Genomic DNA, 17,583 nt, shown 5'->3' on the forward strand with positions numbered 1-17,583 from the left:
CAAACATCAATCCATTGCTGTGAGAATCTAGGCTTTTCTTCCACGCTGGGAGGAGCTAAGACTCTGTTATTTGCATAAAATGGATTAAGTCTCCTGAGAGACGAACAAAAATTGCCAAAGCTGACTGTATTTCAAGTCATCATGGCGGGGTATTGGGAAAAGTTTTCAACTAGCAATAATCACACCTCGGTTAAACCTCATGGGCTACGATATTGCCACTGCGCAAAGTTGAAAGAACTGTTGTGACCAATGCCTTCCTGCTTCCAAAGCAGAGCTTGTTTAAGCTACGGTGAGTTACAAATTCTCACTATCCCTCCCACACTGCTTCCAGGCATCCTGGGCTTCCACATTCTGAGAGCTCAGGAAAGATGTAGTTTTTGGCAATTACAGGCAGATTGCCTCACTCTCGCCTTCTGCTCCAAGAAACAAACATCAATCCATTGCTGTGAGAAGCAAGGCTTTTCTTCCACACTGGGAGGACCTAAGACTGTCATTTACCTACCATAGATTAAGTCTCCTGAGAGACCAACAAAAATTGCCAAAGCTGACTGTATTTCAAGTCATCATGGCGGGGTATTGGGAAAAGTTTTCAATTAGCAATAATCACGCCTCGGTTAATCCTCATAAGCTACGATATCGCCACTGCGCAAAGTTGAAAGAACTGTTGTGACCAATGCCTTCCTGCTTCCAAAGCAGAGCTTGTTTAAGCTATGGTGAGTTACAAATTCTCACTAGCCCTCCCACACTGCTTCCAGGCATTCTGAGCTTCCACATTCTAAGGGCTCAGTTAAGATGAAATTTTTGGCAATTACAGGCAGATTGCCTCACTCTCTCCTTCTGCTCCAGGCAACAAACATCAATCCATTGCTGTGAGAAGCAAGGCTTTTCTTCCACGCTGGGAGGAGCTAAGACTCTGTTATTTGCATACAATGGATTAAGTCTCCTGAGAGACCAACAAAAATTGCCAAAGCTGACTGTATTTCAAGTCATCATGGCGGGGTATTGGGAAAAGTTTTCAATTAGCAATAATCACGCCTCGGTTAAACCTCATAGGCTACGATATTGCCACTGCGCAAAGTTGAAAGAACTGTTGTGACCAATGCCTTCCTGCATCCAAAGCAGAGCTTGTTTAAGCTATGGTGAGATACAAATTCTCACTAGCCCTCCCACACTGCTTCCAGGCATTCTGAGCTTCCACATTCTAAGGGCTCAGTTAAGATGAAATTTTTGGCAATTACAGGCAGATTGCCTCACTCTCTCCTTCTGCTCCAGGCAACAAACATCAATCCATTGCTGTGAGAAGCAAGGCTATTCTTCCACGCTGGGAGGAGCTAAGACTCTGTTTTTTGCATACCATAGATTAAGTCTCCTGAGAGACCAACAAAAATTGCCAAAGCTGACTGTATTTCAAGTCATCATGGCGGGGTATTGGGAAAAGTTTTCAATTAGCAATAATCACGCCTCGGTTAAACTTCATGGGCTACAATATTGCCACTGCGCAAAGTTGAAAGAACTGTTGTGACCAATGCCTTCCTGCTTTCAAAGCAGAGCTTGTTTAAGCTACGGTGAGTTACAAATTCTCACTAGCCCTCCCACACTGCTTCCAGGCATCCTGGGCTTCCACATTCTGAGGGCTCAGGAAAGATGTAATTTTTGGCAATTACAGGCAGATTGCCTCACTTTCGCCTTCTGCTCCAAGAAACAAACATCAATCCATTGCTGTGAGAAGCAAGGCTTTTCTTCCACACTGGGAGAAGCTAAGACTGTCATTTGCATTCCATGAATTAAGTCTCCTGAGAGACCAACAAAAATTGCCAAAGCTGACTGTATTCCAAGTCATTATGGCGGGGTATTGGGAAAAGTTTTCAATTAGCAATAATCACGCCTTGGATAAACCTCATGGGCAACAATATTGCCACAGCGCAAAGATGAAAGAACAGAAGTGACCAAGGGCTTCCCGCTTCCAGGGCAGAACATTTTAAGCCATGGTGTGTTACAAATCACCACTAGCCCTCCACGCTGCTTCCAGGCATCCTTGGCTTACACATTCTAAGGGTTCAGTTAAGATGTAATTTTTGACAATTACAGGCAGATTGCCTCACTCTCGCCTTCTGCTCCAAGAAACAAACATCAATCCATTGGTGTGAGAAGCAAGGCTTTTCTTCCACACTGGGAGGACCTAAGACTGTCATTTACATACCATAGATTAAGTCTCCTGAGAGACCAACAAAAATTGCCAAAGCTGACTGTATTTCAAGTCATCATGGCGGGGTATTGGGAAAAGTTTTCAATTAGCAATAATCACGCCTCGGTTAAACCTCATTGGCTACGATATTGCCACTGCGCAAAGTTGAAAGAACTGTTGTGACCAATGCCTTCCTGCTTCCAAAGCAGAGCTTGTTTAAGCTATGGTGAGTTACAAATTCTCACTAGCCCTCCCACACTGCTTCCAGGCATTCTGAGCTTCCACATTCTAAGGGCTCAGTTAAGTTGAAATTTTTGGCAATTACAGGCAAATTGCCTCACTCTCTCCTTCTGCTCCAGGCAACAAACATCAATCCATTGCTGTGAGAAGCAAGGCTATTCTTCCACGCTGGGAGGAGCTAAGACTCTGTTATTTGCATACCATAGATTAAGTCTCCTGAGAGACCAACAAAAATTGCCAAAGCTGACTGTATTTCAAGTCATCATGGCGGGGTATTGGGAAAAGTTTTCAATTAGCAATAATCATGACTAGGTTACACCTCATGGGCTACGATATTGCCACTGCGTAAAGTTGGAAGAACTGTTGTGACCAATGCCTTCCTGCTTCCAAAGCAGAGCTTGTTTAAGCTACGGTGAGTTACAAATTCTCACTAGCCCTCCCACACTGCTTCCAGGCATCCTGGGCTTCCACATTCTGAGGGCTCAGGAAAGATGTAATTTTTGGCAATTACAGGCAGATTGCCTCACTCTCGCCTTCTGCTCCAAGAAACAAGCATCAATCCATTGCTGTGAGAAGCAAGGCTTTTCTTCCACACTGGGAGAAGCTAAGACTGTCATTTGCATTCCATGAATTAAGTCTCCTGAGAGACCAACAAAAATTGCCAAAGCTGACTTTATTCCAAGTCATTATGGCGGGGTATTGGGAAAAGTTTTCAATTAGCAATAATCACGCCTTGGATAAACCTCATGGGCAACAATATTGCCACAGCGCAAAGATGAAAGAACAGAAGTGACCAAGGGCTTCCCGCTTCCAGGGCAGAACATTTTAAGCCATGGTGAGTTACAAATCACCACTAGCCCTCCACGCTGCTTCCAGGCATCCTTGGCTTACACATTCTAAGGGTTCAGTTAAGATGTAATTTTTGGCAATTACAGGCAGATTGCCTCACTCTCGCCTTCTGCTCCAAGAAACAAACATCAATCCATTGCTGTGAGAAGCAAGGATTTTCTTCCACACTGGGAGGACCTAAGACTGTCATTTACATACCATAGATTAAGTCTCTTGAGAAACCAACAAAAATTGCCAAAGCTGACTGTATTTCAAGTCATCATGGCGGGGTATTAGAAAAAGTTTTCAATTAGCAATAATCACACCTTAGTTAAACCTCATGGGCTTCGATATTGCCACTGCGCAAAGTTGAAAGAACTGTTGTGACCAATGCCTTCCCGCTTCCAAAGCAGAGCTTGTTTAAGCTATGGTGAGTTACAAATTCTCACTAGCCCTCCCACACTGCTTCCAGGCATCCTGAGCTTCCACATTCTACGGGCTCAGTTAAGATGAAATTTTTGGCAATTACAGGCAGATTGCCTCACTCTCGCCTTCTGCTCCAAGAAACAAACATCAATCCATTGCTGTGAGAAGCAAGGCTTTCATTCCACACTGGGAGAAGCTAAGACTGTCATTTGCATAGAATGGATTAAGTCTCCTGAGAAACCAACAAAAATTGCTAAAGCTGACTGTATTTCAAGTCATCATGGCAGGGTACAGGGAAAAGTTTTCAATTACCAATAATCACGCCTCAGTTAAACCTCATTGGGCTACGATAATGCCACAGCGCAAAGATGAAGGAACAGAAGTGACCAAGGGCTTCCCGCTTCCAAGGCAGAACTTGTTTAAGCCATGGTGAGTTCCAAATTACCACTAGCCCTCCACGCTGCTTCCAGGCATCCTGGGTTTCGGCATTCTAAGGTCTCAGTTAAGATGTAATTTTCGGCAATTACAGGTAGATCGCCTCACTCTCTTCTTCTGCTCCAGGCAACAAACACCAACCCATTGCTTTGGGAAGCAAGGCTTCTCTTCCACACTGGGAGGAGCTAAGACAGTCATTTGCATACAATGGATTAAGTCTCCTGAGAGACCAAAAAAAATTGCAAAAGCTGACTGTATTTCAAGTCATCATGGCAGGGTACAGGGAAAAGTTTTCAATTACCAATAATCACGCCTCAGTTAAACCTCATTGGGCTACGATAATGCCACTGCGCAAAGATGAACCAACTGTGGTGATCAAGGGCTTTCCACTTCCAAGGCAGAACTTGTTTAAGCCAGGTTGAGTTCCAAATCACCACTAGCCCTCCCACGCTGCTTCCAGGCATCCTGGGCTTCCTCATGCTAAGGGCTCAGGAAAAACAATTTCTGGCAATTACAGGCAGATTGCCTCACTCTCTCCTTCTGCTCCAGGAAACAAACATCAATCCACTGCTGTGAGAAGCAAGGCTATTCTTCCACGCTGGCAGGAGCTAAGACTGTCATTTGCATACCATGGATTAAGTCTCCTGAGAGACCAACAAAAATTGCCAAAGCTGACTGTATACCAAGTAATTATGGCAGGTTATTGGGAAAAGTTTTCAATTAGCAATAATCACGCCTCGGTTAAACCTCATGGGCTACGATATTGCCACTGCGCAAAGTTGAAAGAACTGTTGTGACCAATGCCTTACTGCTTTCAAAGGAGAGCTTGTTTAAGCTACGGTGAGTTACAAATTCTCACTAGCCCTCCCACACTGCTTCCAGGCATCCTGGGCTTCCACATTCTGAGGGCTCAGGAAAGATGTAATTTTTGGCAATTACAGGCAGATTGCCTCACTCTCGCCTTCTGCTCCAAGAAACAAACATCAATCCATTGCTGTGAGAAGCAAGGCTTTTCTTCCACACTGGGAGAAGCTAAGATTGTCATTTGCATTCCATGAATTAAGACTCCTGAGAGACCAACAAAAATTGCCAAAGCTGACTGTATTCCAAGTCATTATGGCGGGGTATTGGGAAAAGTTTTCAATTAGCAATAATCACGCCTTGGATAAACCTCATGGGCAACAATATTGCCACAGCGCAAAGATGAAAGAACAGAAGTGACCAAGGGCTTCCCGCTTCCAGGGCAGAACATTTTAAGCCATGGTGAGTTACAAATCACCACTAGCCCTCCACGCTGCTTCCAGGCATCCTGGGATTCCACATTCTAAGGGTTCAGTTAAGATGTAATTTTTGGCAATTACAGGCAGATTACCTCACTTTCGCCTTCTGCTCCAAGAAACAAACATCAATCCATTGCTGTGAGAAGCAAGGCTTTTCTTCCACACTGCAAGAACCTAAGACTATCATTTGCATACCATGGATTAAGTCTCCTGAGAGACCAACAAAAATTGCCAAAGCTGACTGTATTCCAAGTCATTATGGCGGGGTATAGGGAAAAGTTTCCAATTAGCAATAATCACACCTCGATTAAATCTCATAGGCTACGATATTGCCACTGCGCAAAGTTGAAAGAACTGTTGTGACCAATGCCTTCCTGCTTCCAAAGCAGAGCTTGTTTAAGCTATGGTGAGTTACAAATTCTCACTAGCCCTCCCACACTGCTTCCAGGCATACTGAGCTTCCACATTATAAGGGCTCAGTTAAGATGAAATTTTTGGCAATTACAGACAGATTGCCTCACTCTCTCATTCTGCTCCAGGAAACAAACATCAATCCATTGCTGTGAGAAGCAAGGCTTTTCTTCCATGCTGGGAGGAGCTAAGACTCTGTTATTTGCATACAATGGATTAAGTCTCCTGAGAGACCAACAAAAATTGCCAAAGCTGACTGTATTTCAAGTCATCATGGCGGGGTATTGGGAAAAGTTTTCAATCAGCAATAATCATGCCTCGGTTAACCCCTTCACGACCCATGACGCCTACGTAGGCATCATGAAAAGCAGTGCCCAAACGACCCATGACGCCTACGTAGGCGTCATGCTATAAATAGCCCCCCTGCGGGTCGGGTGACCGGGGTCACTGAAAGGTCACCTGACCTGCATACAAAGGACCCTTCAGAGTTAACACCTGGGGGTGTGGCTTAGCCCCCACGTGCCTACGATCGCTCTGATTGGCTGTTAAAAGTGAAACTGCCAATCAGAGCGATTGTAATATTTCACCAATGAAAATTGGTGAAATATTACAATCCAGCCATGGCCGATGCTGAAATAGCATCGGACATGGCTGGACACCGAGACCCGACCCCCCCCCACACCGACTGACGGCACCGATCGGCTGCCGCCACCGTCTGACGGCACCGATCGGCAGCCGCCGTCATGATCTGCCCCTCCGCCTTCCCTCCGCCCCCCCAGCCCTCCGATCGCCCCTCCGATCACCCACTCTCACCCTCCTTTGTGCCTCCGACCTCCCGCTATCCGTCCCGGTGTCCTGCCGTCCAGCGTCATGGGCGCCGCCATCTTGCAAGTTGGCGGGCGCATGCGCAGTGCGCCGAATCGAATCTGCAACGCTGCAGATTCATTCATTTATTTTGATCACTATGATAAACTTTCATAGTGATCAAAATAAATAAAAAGTAAATCACCGCCCCCCTTATCACCCCCATAGGTAGGGACAAATAATAAAATATATATATTTTTTTTCCATTAGGGTTAGGTCCAGGGCTAGGGTTAGGGTTAGGGTTAGGGCCAGGGTTAGGGCTAGGGTTAGGGTTGGACTAAGGGTTAGGTTTGGACTAAGGGTTAGGGTTGGACTAAGGGCTAGGGTTGGACTAAGGGTTAGGGTTGGACTAAGGGTTAGGGTTGGACTAAGGGCTAGGGTTGGACTAAGGGTTAGAGTTGGACTAAGGGTTAGGGTTGGACTAAGGGTTAGGGTTGAACTTAGGGTTAGGGTTGAACTTAGGGTTAGGGTTGAACTTAGGGTTAGGGTTGGAATTGGGGTTAGGGTTGGGTTGGGGTTGGGATTATGGTTAGGCTTGTGGTTAGGGTTAGAGTTGGGATTTCGTTAGGGGTGTGTTGGGATTAGGGTTGTGGTTAGGGTTATGATTAGGGTTAGGGGTGTGTTGGGGTTAGGGTTGGAGATAGAATTGAGGGGTTTCCACTGTTTAGGCACATCAGGGGCTCTCCAAATGCGACATGGAGCCACCATTTATTTCAGCGAATTTTGCGTTCAAAAAGTCAAACGGTGCTCCCTCCATTTCGAGCCCCGACGTGTGCCCAAACAGTGGTGTACCCCCACTTATGGGGTATCAGGGTACTCAGGAAAAATTGCACAACAACTTTGGGGGTCTAATTTCTCCTGTTACCCTTGGGAAAATAAAAAAATGGGGGCTAAAATAATTATTTTTGTGGAAAAAAAAGATTTTTTATTTTCACGGTTCTGCGTTATAAACTTCTGTGAAGCACTTGGGGGTTCAACGTGCTCACCACACATCTAGATAAGTTCCTTGGGGGGTCTAGTTTCCAAAATGGGGTCACTTGTAGGGGGTTTCCACTGTTTAGGTACATCAGGGGCTCTGCAAACGTAACATGACGCCCACAGACCATTCCATCAAGTCGGCATTTCAAAACGTCACTACTTCCATTCCGAGCCCCAACGTGTCCCCGAACAGTGGTCCCCCCCATATATGGGGTATCAACGTACTCAGGACAAACTGGACAACAACTTTTGGGGTCCAATTTATCCTGTTACCCTTGTGAAAATAAAAAATAGTGGGCTAAAAATCACTTTTTGAGGAAAAAAAAATATTTTTTTATTTTCACAGCTCTGCGTTATAAACTTCTGTGAAGCACTTGGGGGTTCAAAGTGCTGACCTCACATCTAGATTAGTTCCTTAGGTGATATAGTTTCCAAAATGGGGTCACTTGTGGGGGGTTTCCACTGTTTAGGTACATCAGGGGCTCTGCAAATGTAGCATGACGCCCACAGACCATTCCATCAAGTCTTCATTTCAAAGCGTCACTACTTCCCTTCCGAGCCCCAACGTGTGCCCAAACAGTGGTCCCCCCCACTTATGGGGTACCAGCGTACTCAGGACACACTGGACAACAACTTTTGGGGTCCAATTTATCCTGTTACCCTTGTGAAAATAAAAAATAGTGGACTAAAAATAATTTTTTGAGGAAAAAAAAATATTTTTTTATTTTCACGGCTCTGCGTTATAAACTTCTGTGAAGCACTTGGGGGTTCAAAGTGCTCACCACACATCTATATTAGTTTCTTGGGTGATCTAGTTTCCAAAATGGGGTCATTTGTGGGGGGTTTCCACTGTTTAGGTACATCAGGGGCTCTGCAAACATAAATGACGCCCACAGACCATTCCATCAAGTCGGCATTTCAAAACGTCACTACTTCCCTTCTGAGCCCCAACGTGTGCCCAAACAGTGGTCCCCCCCACATATGTGGTACCAGCGTACTCAGGACAAGCTGGACAACAACTTTTGGGGTCCAATTTATCCTGTTACCTTTGTGAAAATAAAAAATAGCAGGCTAAAAAATTTTTTTTTGAGGGAAAAAAATATTTTTATTTTAACGGCTCTGCGTTATAAACTTCTGCGTAGCACCTGGGGGTTCAAAGTGCTCACTATGCATCTAGATAAGTTCCTTAGGGGGTCTAGTTTCCAAAATGGGGTCATTTGTGGGGGAGCTCCAAAGTTTACGCACACAGGGGCTCTGCAAACACAACATGGTGTCCGCTAACGATTGGAGCTAATTTTCCATTCAAAAAGTCAAATGACGCTCCTTCCCTTCTGAGCCATGCCGTGCGCTCAATCAGTGGTTTTCCCCCACATATGGGGTACCAGTGTACTCAGGACAAACTGGACAACAACTTTTGGGGTCCAATTTATCCTGTTACCCTTGGGAAAATAAAAAATAGCGGGCTAAAAAATCATTTTTGAGGAAAAAAAAATATTTTTTTATTTTCACTGCTCTGCGTTATAAACTTCTGTGAAGCACTTGGGGGTTCAAAGTGCTCACCACACATCTAGATAAGTTCCTTCGGGGGGTCTAGTTTCCAAAATGGGGTCACTTGTGGGGGAGCTCCAATGTTTAGGCACACAGGGGCTCTCCAAATGCGACATGGTGTCCGCTAACGATTGGAGCTAATTTTCCAATCAAAAAGTCACAAGGCGCTCCTTCCCTTCCGGGCCTTGCGGTGCGCCCAAACAGTGGTTTATGACCACATATGAGATATTCATGTACTCAGGAGAAATTGCCCAACAAATTTTAGGATCCATTTTATCCTGTTGCCCATGTGAAAATGAAAAAACTGAGGCCAAATAAAATTTTTGTGAAAAAAAAAAGTACTTTTTTTTTTTTACAGATCAACTTGTGAAGCACCTGGGGGTTCAAAGTGCATACTATGCATCTAGATAAGTTCCTTGGAGGGTCTAGTTTCCAAAATGGGCTCACTTGTGGGGGAGCTCCAATGTTTAGGCACACAGGTACTCTTAAAACAAGACATGGCAACCGCTAAACATTCAAGCATATTTTACATTCAAAAAGTAAAATGGCGCTCCTTCCCTTCTGAGCCCTGCCGTGCGCCCAAACAGTGGTTTATGACCACATATGAGGTATCAGTGTACTCAGGAGAAATTGCCCAACAAATTTTAGGATACATTTTATCCTGTTACCCATGTGAAAATGAAAAAACTGATGCTAAAATAAAATTTTGGTTGGAAAAATTAAAATGTCCATTTTTTCATTCCATGTTGCTTTAGTTCCTGTGAAGCACCTGAAGGGTTAATAATCTTCTTGAATGTAGTTTTGAGTAGCTTGAGGGGTGCAGTTTTTAGAATGGTGACACTTTTGGGTATTTTCTGCCATTTAGACCCCTCAAAGTGACTTCAAATGTGAGGTGGTCCCTAAAAAAAATGGTTTTGTAAATTTTGTTGTAAAAATGAGAAATTGCTGGTCAACTTTTAACCCTTATAAATTCCTAACGAAAAAAAATGTTGTTTCCAAAATTGTGCTGATGTAAAGTAGACATGTGAGAAATGTTATTTATTAACTATTTTGTGTCACATAACTCTCTGGTATAACAGAATAAAAATTAAAAATTTGAAAATTGCAAAATTTTTAAAATTTTTGCCAAATTTCCATTTTTTTCACAAATAAACGTAAAAATTATCGACCTAAATTTACCACTATCATGAAGCCCAATATGTCACGAAAAAACAGTCTCGGAATCGCTAGAATACTTTGAAGCGTTCCTGAGTTATTACCTCATAAAGGGACACTGGTCAGAATTGCAAAAAATGGCCAGGTCATTAAGGTCAAAATAGGCTGGGTCATGAAGGGATTAAACCTCATGGGCTACGATATTGCCACAGCGCAAAGATTAAGGAACAGAAGTGACCAAGGGCTTCCTGCTTCCAAGGCAGAACTTGTTTAAGCCATGGTGAGTTCCAAATCACCACTAGCCCTCCACGCTGCTTCCAGGCATCCTGGGCTTCCACATTCTGCGGGATCAGGAAAGATGAAATTTTTAGCAATTACTGGCAGATAGCCTCACTCTCGCCTTCTGCTCCAAGAAACAAACATCAATCCATTGCTGTGAGAAGCAAGGCTTTTCTTTCACACTGGGAGGAGCTAATACTGTCATTTGCATACCATGGATTAAGTCTCCTGAGAGACCAACAAAAATTGCCAAAGCTGACTGTATTTCAAGTCATCATGGCGGGCTATTGGGAAAAGTTTTCAATTAGCAATAATCACGCCTCGGTTAAACCTCATGGGCTACGATATTGCCACAGCGCAAAGATGAAAGAACAGAAGTGACCAAGGGCTTCCAGCTTCCAAGGCAGAACTTTTTAAGCCATGGTGAGTTCCAAATCACTAATAGCCCTCCACGCTGCTTCCAGGCATCCTGGGCTTCCACATTCTAAGGGCTCAGTTAAGATGTAATTTTTGGCAATTACAGGCAGATTGCCTCACTCTCGCCTTCTGCTCCAAGAAACAAACATCAATCCATTGCTGTGAGAAGCAAGGCTTTTCTTCCACACTGGGAGGACCTAAGACTGTCATTTGCATACCACAGATTAAGTCTCCTGAGAGACCAACAAAAATTGCCAAAGTTAACTATATTTCAAGTCATCATGGCGAGATAATGCGAAAAGTTTTCAATTAACAATAATCACGCCTCGGTTAAACCTCATGGGCTACGATATTGTCACTGCGCAAAGTTGAAAGAACTGTTGTGACCAATGCCTTCCCTCTTCCAAAGCAGAGCTTGTTTAAGCTACGGTGAGTTAAAAATTCTCACTAGCCCTCCCACACTGATTCCAAGCATCCTGAGCTTCCACATTCTAAGGGCTCAGTTAAGATGAAATTTTAGGCAATTACAGGCAGATTGCCTCACTCTCTTCTTCTGCTTCAGGCAACAAACATCAATCCATTGCTGTGAGAAGCTAGGCTTTTCTTCCACGCTGGGAGGAGCTAAGACTCTGTTATTTGCATACAATAGATTAAGTCTCCTGAGAGACCAACAAAAATTGCCAAAGCTGACTGTATTTCAAGTCATCATGGCGGGGTATTGGGAAAAGTTTTCAATTAACAATAATCATGCCTCGGTTAAACCTCATGGGCTACGATAATGCCACTGCGCAAAGTTGAAAGAACTGTTGTGATCATTGCCTTCCTGCTTCCAAAGCAGAGCTTGTTTAAGCTACGGTGAGTTACAAATTCTCACTAGCCCTCCCACACTGCTTCCAGGCATCCTGGGCTTCCACATTCTGAGGGCTCAGGAAAGATGTAATTTTTGGCAATTACAGGCAGATTGCCTCACTCTCGCCTTCTGCTCCAAGAAACAAACATCAATCCATTGCTGTGAGAAGCAAGGCTTTTCTTCCACACTGGGAGAAGCTAAGACTGTCATTTGCATACCATGAATTAAGTCTCCTGAGAGACCAACAACAATTGCCAAAGCTGACTGTATTTCACGTCATCATGGCGGGGTATTGGGAAAAGTTTTCAATTAGCAATGATAAGCTTCGGTTAAACCTCATGGGCTACGATATTGCCAGAGCGCAAAGATGAAGGAACAGAAGTGATCAAGGGCTTCCCGCTTCCAAGGCAGAACTTGTTTAAGCCATGGTGAGTTCCAAATCACCACTAGCCCTCCACGCTGCTTCCAGACATGCTGGGCTTCCACATGCTAAGGGATCAGGAAAAACAATTTTTGGCAATTACAGGCAGATTGCCTCACTCTCTCCTTCTGCTCCAGGAAACAAACATCAATCCACTGCTGTGAGAAGCAAGGCTTTTCTTCCACGCTGGCAGGAGCTAAGACTGTCATTTGCATACCATGGATTAAGTCTCCTGAGAGACCAACAAAAATTGCCAAAGCTGACTGTATTTCAAGTCATCATGGCGGGGTATTGGGAAAAGTTTTCAATTAGCAATAATCACGCCTTGGATAAACCTCATGGGCAACAATATTGCCACAGCGCAAAGATGAAAGAACAGAAGTGACCAAGGGCTTCCCGCTTCCAGGGCAGAACATTTTAAGCCATGGTGAGTTACAAATCACCACTAGCCCTCCACGCTGCTTCCAGGCATCCTTGGCTTCCACATTTTAAGGGTTCAGTTAAGATGTAATTTTTGGCAATTACAGGCAGATTGCCTCACTCTCGCCTTCTTCTCCAAGAAACAAACATCAATCCATTGCTGTGAGAAGCAATGCTTTTTTTCCACATTTTGAGGACCTAAGACTGTCATTTGCATACCATAGATTAAGTCTCCTGAGAGACCAACAAAAATTGCCAAAGCTGACTGTATTTCAAGTCATCATGGCGGGGTATTGGGAAAAGTTTTCAATTAGCAATAATCACGCCTCGGTTAAACCTAAAGGGATACGATATTGTCACTGCGCAAACTTGAAAGAACTGTTGTGACCAATGCATTCCCGCTTCCAAAGCAGAGCTTGTTTAAGCTACGGTGAGTTACAAATTCTCACTAGCCCTCCCACACTGCTTCCAGGCAACCTGAGCTTCCACATTCTAAGTGCTCAGTTAAAATGAAATTTTTGGCAATTACAGGCAGATTGCCTCACTCTATCCTTCTGCTCCAGGCAACAAACATCAATCCATTTCTGTGAGAAACTAGGCTTTTCTTCCACGCTTAGAGGAGCTAAGACTCTGTTATTTGCATACAATGGTTTAAGTCTCCTGAGAGACCAACAAAAATTGCCAAAGCTGACTGTATTTCAAGTCATCATGGCTGGGTATTGGGAAAAGTTTTCAATTAGCAATAATCACGCCTCGATTAAACCTCATGGGCTACGATATTGCCACTGCGCAAAGCTGAAAGAACAGTTGTGACCAATGCCTTCCTGCTTTCAAAGCAGAGCTTGTTTAAGCTACGGTGAGTTAAAAATTCTCACTAGCCCTCCCACACTGCTTCCAGGCATCCTGGGCTTCCACATTCTGAGGGCTCAGGAAAGATGTAATTTTTGGCAATTACAGGCAGATTGCCTCACTCTCGCCTTCTGCTCCAAGAAACAACCATCAATCCATTGCTGTGAGAAGCAAGGCTTTTCTTCCACACTGGGAGGACCTAAGACTGTCATTTACATACCATAGATTAAGTCTCCTGAGAGACCAACAAAAATTGCCAAAGCTGACTGTATTACAAGTCATCATGGCGGGGTATTGGGAAAAGTTTTCAATTAGCAATAATCACGCCTCGGTTAAACCTCATAGGCTACGATATTGCCACTGCGCAAAGTTGAAAGAACTGTTGTGACCAATGCCTTCCCGCTTCCAAATCAGAGCTTGTTTAAGCTACGGTGAGTTACAAATTCTCAATAGCCCTTCCACACTGCTTCCAGGCATTTTGAGATTCCACATTCTAAGGGCTCAGTTAAGATGAAATTTTTGGCCATTACAGGCAGATTGCCTCACTCTCTCCTTCTGCTCCAAGAAACAAACATCAATCCATTGCTGTGAGAAGCAAGACTTTTCTTTCACACTGGGAGAAGCTAAGACTGTCATTTGCATACCATGAATTAAGTCTCCTGAGAAACCAACAAAAATTGCCATAGCTGACTGTATTTCAAGTCATCATGGTGGGGTATTGGGAAAAGTTTTCAATTGGCAATAATCACGCCTCGGTTAAACCTCATGGGCTACGATATTGCCTCTGCACAAAGTTGAAAGAACTGTTGTGACCAATGCCTTCCTGCTTCCAAAGCAGAGCTTGTTTAAGCTACGGTGAGTTACAAATTCTCACTAGCACTCCCGCACTGCTTCCAGGCATCCTGAGCTTCCACATTCTAAGGGCTCAGTTAAGATGAAATTTTTGGCAATTACAGGCAGATTGCCTCACTCTTTCCTTCTGCTCCAGGCAACAAACATCAATCCATTGCTGTGAGAAGCTAGGCTTTACTTACACGCTGGGTGGAGCTACGACTGTCATTTGCATATCATGGATTAAGTCTCCTGAGAGACCAACAAAAATTGCCAAAGCTGACTGTATTTCAAGTCATCATGGCGGGGTATTGGGAAAAGTTTTCAATTAGCAATAATCACGTCTTGGTTAAACCTCATGGGCTACGATATTGCCACTGCGCAAAGTTGAAAGAACTGTTGTGACCAAGGCCTTCCCACTTCCAAGGCAGAACTTGTTTAAGCCATGTTGAGTTCCAAATCACCTCTAGCCCTCCCACGCTGCTTCCAGGCATCCTGGGCTTCCTCATGCTAAGGGCTCAGGAAAAACAATTTTTGGCAATTACAGGCAGATTGCCTCACTCTCTCCTTCTGCTCCAGGAAACAAACATCAATCCACTGCTGTGAGAAGCAAGGCTTTTCTTCCACGCTGGCAGGAGCTAAGACTGTCATTTGCATACCATGGATTAAGTCTCCTGAGAGACCAACAAAAATTGCCAAAGCTGACTGTATTCCAAGTCATTATGGCGGGGTATTGGGAAAAGTTTTCAATTAGCAATAATCACGCCTTGGTTAAACCTCATGGGCAACGATATTGCCACAGCGCAAAGATGAAAGAACAGAAGTGACCAAGGGCTTCCCGCTTCCAAGGCAGAACATTTTAAGCCATGGTGAGTTCCAAATAACCACTAGCCCTCCACGCTGCTTCCAGGCATCCTTGGCTTCCACATTCTAAGGATTCAGTTAAAATGTAATTTTTGGCAATTACAGGCAGATTGCCTCACTCTCGCCTTCTGCTCCAAGAAACAAACATCAATCCATTGCTGAGAAAAGCACGGATTTTCTTCCACACTGCGAGGAGCTAAGACTGTCATTTGCATACCATAGACTAAGTCTCCTGAGAAACCAACAAAAATTGCCAAAGCTGACTGTATTTCAAGTCATCACGGCAGGGTATTGGGAAAAGTTTTCAATTAGCAATAATCACACCTCGATTAAATCTCATAGGCTACGATATTGCCAATGCGCAAAGTTGAAAGAACTGTTGTGACCAATGCCTTCCTGCTTCCAAAGCAGAGCTTGTTTTAAGCTACGGTGAGTTACAAATTCTCACTAGCCCTCCCACACTGCTTCCAGGCATACTGGGCTTCTACATTCTGAGGGCTCAGTTAAGATGAAATTTTTGGCAATTACAGACAGATTGCCTTTCTCTCTCCTTCTGCTCCAGGAAACAAACATCAATCCATTGCTGTGAGAAGCAAGGCTTTTCTTCCATGCTGGGAGGAGCTAAGACTCTGTTATTTGCATACAATGGATTAAGTCTCCTGAGAGACCAACAAAAATTGCCAAAGCTGACTGTATTTCAAGTCATCATGGCTGGGTATTGGGAAAAATTTTCAATCAGCAATAATCACGCCTCGGTTAAACCTCATGGGCTACGATATTGCCACAGCGCAAAGATTAAGGAACAGAAGTGACCAAGGGCTTCCGGCTTCCAAGGCAGAACTTGTTTAAGCCATGGTGAGTTCCAAATCACCACTAGCCCTCCACGCTGCTTCCAGGCATCCTGGGCTTCCACATTCTGCGGGATCAGGAAAGATGAAATTTTTAGCAATTACTGGCAGATAGCCTCACTCTCGCCTTCTGCTCCAAGAAACAAACATCAATCCATTGCTGTGAGAAGCAAGGCTTTTCTTCCACACTGGGAGGAGCTAATACTGTCATTTGCATACCATGGATTAAGTCTCCTGAGAGACCAACAAAAATTGCCAAAGCTGACTGTATTTCAAGTCATCATAGCGGGCTATTGGGAAAAGTTTTCAATTAGCAATAATCACGCCTCGGTTAAACCTCATGGGCTACGATATTGCCACAGCGCAAAGATGAAAGAACAGAAGTGACCAAGGGCTAACCGCTTCCAAGGCAGAACTTTTTAAGCCATGGTGAGTTCCAAATCACCAATAGCCCTCCACAGCTGATTCCAGGCATCCTGGGCTTCCACATTCTAAGGGCTCAGTTAAGATGTAATTTTTGGCAATTACAGGCAGATTGCCTCACTCTCTCCATCTGCTTCAGGCAACAAACATCAAGCCATTGCTGTGAGAAGCTAGGCTTTTCTTCCATGCTGGGAGGAGCTAAGATTCTGTTATTTGCATACAATGGATTAAGTCTCCTGAGAGACCAACAAAAATTGCCAAAGCTGACTGTATTTCATGTCATCATGGCGGGGTATTGGGAAAAGTTTTCAATTAGCAATAATCACGCCTCGGTTAAACCTCATGGGCTACGATATTGCCACTGCGCAAAGTTGAAAGAACTGTTGTGATCAATGCCTTCCTGCTTCCAAAGCAGAGCTTGTTTAAGCTACGGTGAGTTACAAATTCTCACTAGCCCTCCCACAAAGCTTCCAGGCATCCTGGGCTTACACATTCTGAGGGCTCAGGAGAGATGTAATTTTTGGCAATTACAGGCAGATTGCCTCACTCTCGCCTTCTGCTCCAAAAAACAAACATCAATCCTTTGCTGTGAGAAACAAGGCTTTTCTTCCACACTGGGAGAAGCTAAGACTGTCATTTGCATACCATGAATTAAGTCTCCTGAGAGACCAACAAAAATTGCCAAAGCTGACTGTATTTCACGTCATCATGGCGGGGTATTGGGAAAAGTTTTCAATTAGCAATGATAAGCCTCGGTTAAACCTCATGGGCTACGATATTGCCACATCGCAAAGATGAAGGAACAGAAGAGATCAAAGGCTTCCCGCTTCCAAGGCAGAACTTGTTTAAGCTATGGTGAGTTCCAAATCACCACTAGCCCTCCCACGCTGCTTCCAGACATGCTGGGCTTCCACACGCTAAGGGATCAGGAAAAATAATTTTTGGCAATTACAGGCAGATTGCCTCACTCTCTCCTTCTGCTCCAGGAAACAAACATCAATCCACTGCTGTGAGAAGCAAGGCTTTTCTTC

At 44.2% G+C, this 17,583-nt stretch overlaps 31 non-coding genes across 31 annotated transcripts; all 31 read right to left on the reverse strand.

The window, feature by feature from the left end:
• Positions 1–89: 89 nt before the first annotated feature.
• Positions 90–230, reverse strand: LOC141062820 (U4 spliceosomal RNA). The gene has a single exon (XR_012224530.1). It is a non-coding gene; the product is annotated as a U4 spliceosomal RNA (small nuclear RNA).
• Positions 231–513: 283 nt separating this feature from the next.
• Positions 514–654, reverse strand: LOC141061320 (U4 spliceosomal RNA). The gene has a single exon (XR_012223192.1). It is a non-coding gene; the product is annotated as a U4 spliceosomal RNA (small nuclear RNA).
• A 285-nt stretch (positions 655–939) lies between these two features.
• Positions 940–1,080, reverse strand: LOC141063119 (U4 spliceosomal RNA). Its single transcript, XR_012224800.1, has one exon. It is a non-coding gene; the product is annotated as a U4 spliceosomal RNA (small nuclear RNA).
• A 285-nt stretch (positions 1,081–1,365) lies between these two features.
• LOC141061408 (U4 spliceosomal RNA) lies at positions 1,366–1,506 on the reverse strand. Its single transcript, XR_012223272.1, has one exon. It is a non-coding gene; the product is annotated as a U4 spliceosomal RNA (small nuclear RNA).
• Positions 1,507–1,789: 283 nt separating this feature from the next.
• Positions 1,790–1,930, reverse strand: LOC141061839 (U4 spliceosomal RNA). The gene has a single exon (XR_012223663.1). It is a non-coding gene; the product is annotated as a U4 spliceosomal RNA (small nuclear RNA).
• Positions 1,931–2,211: 281 nt separating this feature from the next.
• Positions 2,212–2,352, reverse strand: LOC141061163 (U4 spliceosomal RNA). Its single transcript, XR_012223051.1, has one exon. It is a non-coding gene; the product is annotated as a U4 spliceosomal RNA (small nuclear RNA).
• Positions 2,353–2,637: 285 nt separating this feature from the next.
• Positions 2,638–2,778, reverse strand: LOC141062089 (U4 spliceosomal RNA). The gene has a single exon (XR_012223889.1). It is a non-coding gene; the product is annotated as a U4 spliceosomal RNA (small nuclear RNA).
• Positions 2,779–3,061: 283 nt separating this feature from the next.
• LOC141061607 (U4 spliceosomal RNA) lies at positions 3,062–3,202 on the reverse strand. Its single transcript, XR_012223453.1, has one exon. It is a non-coding gene; the product is annotated as a U4 spliceosomal RNA (small nuclear RNA).
• A 281-nt stretch (positions 3,203–3,483) lies between these two features.
• On the reverse strand, positions 3,484–3,624 carry LOC141062299 (U4 spliceosomal RNA). The gene has a single exon (XR_012224079.1). It is a non-coding gene; the product is annotated as a U4 spliceosomal RNA (small nuclear RNA).
• Positions 3,625–3,907: 283 nt separating this feature from the next.
• Positions 3,908–4,049, reverse strand: LOC141062664 (U4 spliceosomal RNA). Its single transcript, XR_012224409.1, has one exon. It is a non-coding gene; the product is annotated as a U4 spliceosomal RNA (small nuclear RNA).
• A 282-nt stretch (positions 4,050–4,331) lies between these two features.
• Positions 4,332–4,473, reverse strand: LOC141062669 (U4 spliceosomal RNA). The gene has a single exon (XR_012224414.1). It is a non-coding gene; the product is annotated as a U4 spliceosomal RNA (small nuclear RNA).
• Positions 4,474–4,754: 281 nt separating this feature from the next.
• On the reverse strand, positions 4,755–4,895 carry LOC141061715 (U4 spliceosomal RNA). The gene has a single exon (XR_012223550.1). It is a non-coding gene; the product is annotated as a U4 spliceosomal RNA (small nuclear RNA).
• A 283-nt stretch (positions 4,896–5,178) lies between these two features.
• On the reverse strand, positions 5,179–5,319 carry LOC141062156 (U4 spliceosomal RNA). The gene has a single exon (XR_012223950.1). It is a non-coding gene; the product is annotated as a U4 spliceosomal RNA (small nuclear RNA).
• A 281-nt stretch (positions 5,320–5,600) lies between these two features.
• Positions 5,601–5,741, reverse strand: LOC141062073 (U4 spliceosomal RNA). Its single transcript, XR_012223875.1, has one exon. It is a non-coding gene; the product is annotated as a U4 spliceosomal RNA (small nuclear RNA).
• Positions 5,742–6,026: 285 nt separating this feature from the next.
• On the reverse strand, positions 6,027–6,170 carry LOC141062757 (U4 spliceosomal RNA). The gene has a single exon (XR_012224489.1). It is a non-coding gene; the product is annotated as a U4 spliceosomal RNA (small nuclear RNA).
• Positions 6,171–10,853: 4,683 nt separating this feature from the next.
• LOC141061428 (U4 spliceosomal RNA) lies at positions 10,854–10,994 on the reverse strand. Its single transcript, XR_012223290.1, has one exon. It is a non-coding gene; the product is annotated as a U4 spliceosomal RNA (small nuclear RNA).
• Positions 10,995–11,275: 281 nt separating this feature from the next.
• On the reverse strand, positions 11,276–11,416 carry LOC141062169 (U4 spliceosomal RNA). The gene has a single exon (XR_012223962.1). It is a non-coding gene; the product is annotated as a U4 spliceosomal RNA (small nuclear RNA).
• Positions 11,417–11,701: 285 nt separating this feature from the next.
• LOC141060989 (U4 spliceosomal RNA) lies at positions 11,702–11,842 on the reverse strand. Its single transcript, XR_012222893.1, has one exon. It is a non-coding gene; the product is annotated as a U4 spliceosomal RNA (small nuclear RNA).
• A 283-nt stretch (positions 11,843–12,125) lies between these two features.
• LOC141062681 (U4 spliceosomal RNA) lies at positions 12,126–12,265 on the reverse strand. The gene has a single exon (XR_012224425.1). It is a non-coding gene; the product is annotated as a U4 spliceosomal RNA (small nuclear RNA).
• A 280-nt stretch (positions 12,266–12,545) lies between these two features.
• Positions 12,546–12,686, reverse strand: LOC141061470 (U4 spliceosomal RNA). Its single transcript, XR_012223328.1, has one exon. It is a non-coding gene; the product is annotated as a U4 spliceosomal RNA (small nuclear RNA).
• A 281-nt stretch (positions 12,687–12,967) lies between these two features.
• On the reverse strand, positions 12,968–13,108 carry LOC141062437 (U4 spliceosomal RNA). Its single transcript, XR_012224205.1, has one exon. It is a non-coding gene; the product is annotated as a U4 spliceosomal RNA (small nuclear RNA).
• Positions 13,109–13,393: 285 nt separating this feature from the next.
• LOC141061375 (U4 spliceosomal RNA) lies at positions 13,394–13,534 on the reverse strand. The gene has a single exon (XR_012223242.1). It is a non-coding gene; the product is annotated as a U4 spliceosomal RNA (small nuclear RNA).
• A 283-nt stretch (positions 13,535–13,817) lies between these two features.
• Positions 13,818–13,958, reverse strand: LOC141062934 (U4 spliceosomal RNA). Its single transcript, XR_012224633.1, has one exon. It is a non-coding gene; the product is annotated as a U4 spliceosomal RNA (small nuclear RNA).
• Positions 13,959–14,241: 283 nt separating this feature from the next.
• Positions 14,242–14,382, reverse strand: LOC141062101 (U4 spliceosomal RNA). The gene has a single exon (XR_012223900.1). It is a non-coding gene; the product is annotated as a U4 spliceosomal RNA (small nuclear RNA).
• A 283-nt stretch (positions 14,383–14,665) lies between these two features.
• Positions 14,666–14,806, reverse strand: LOC141061579 (U4 spliceosomal RNA). Its single transcript, XR_012223427.1, has one exon. It is a non-coding gene; the product is annotated as a U4 spliceosomal RNA (small nuclear RNA).
• A 281-nt stretch (positions 14,807–15,087) lies between these two features.
• Positions 15,088–15,228, reverse strand: LOC141061438 (U4 spliceosomal RNA). The gene has a single exon (XR_012223299.1). It is a non-coding gene; the product is annotated as a U4 spliceosomal RNA (small nuclear RNA).
• A 281-nt stretch (positions 15,229–15,509) lies between these two features.
• LOC141062083 (U4 spliceosomal RNA) lies at positions 15,510–15,650 on the reverse strand. Its single transcript, XR_012223884.1, has one exon. It is a non-coding gene; the product is annotated as a U4 spliceosomal RNA (small nuclear RNA).
• A 286-nt stretch (positions 15,651–15,936) lies between these two features.
• On the reverse strand, positions 15,937–16,077 carry LOC141061199 (U4 spliceosomal RNA). The gene has a single exon (XR_012223083.1). It is a non-coding gene; the product is annotated as a U4 spliceosomal RNA (small nuclear RNA).
• Positions 16,078–16,359: 282 nt separating this feature from the next.
• LOC141062985 (U4 spliceosomal RNA) lies at positions 16,360–16,500 on the reverse strand. The gene has a single exon (XR_012224679.1). It is a non-coding gene; the product is annotated as a U4 spliceosomal RNA (small nuclear RNA).
• A 284-nt stretch (positions 16,501–16,784) lies between these two features.
• On the reverse strand, positions 16,785–16,925 carry LOC141062940 (U4 spliceosomal RNA). The gene has a single exon (XR_012224638.1). It is a non-coding gene; the product is annotated as a U4 spliceosomal RNA (small nuclear RNA).
• Positions 16,926–17,208: 283 nt separating this feature from the next.
• On the reverse strand, positions 17,209–17,348 carry LOC141062477 (U4 spliceosomal RNA). Its single transcript, XR_012224240.1, has one exon. It is a non-coding gene; the product is annotated as a U4 spliceosomal RNA (small nuclear RNA).
• Between the last annotated feature and the right edge of the window lie 235 nt (positions 17,349–17,583).

Source organism: Dendrobates tinctorius, unplaced genomic scaffold (genome assembly GCF_039654945.1).
Source record: "Dendrobates tinctorius isolate UK_male_01 unplaced genomic scaffold, ASM3965494v1 ptg000245l, whole genome shotgun sequence".
NCBI classification, from domain to species: Eukaryota; Metazoa; Chordata; class Amphibia; order Anura; family Dendrobatidae; genus Dendrobates; species Dendrobates tinctorius.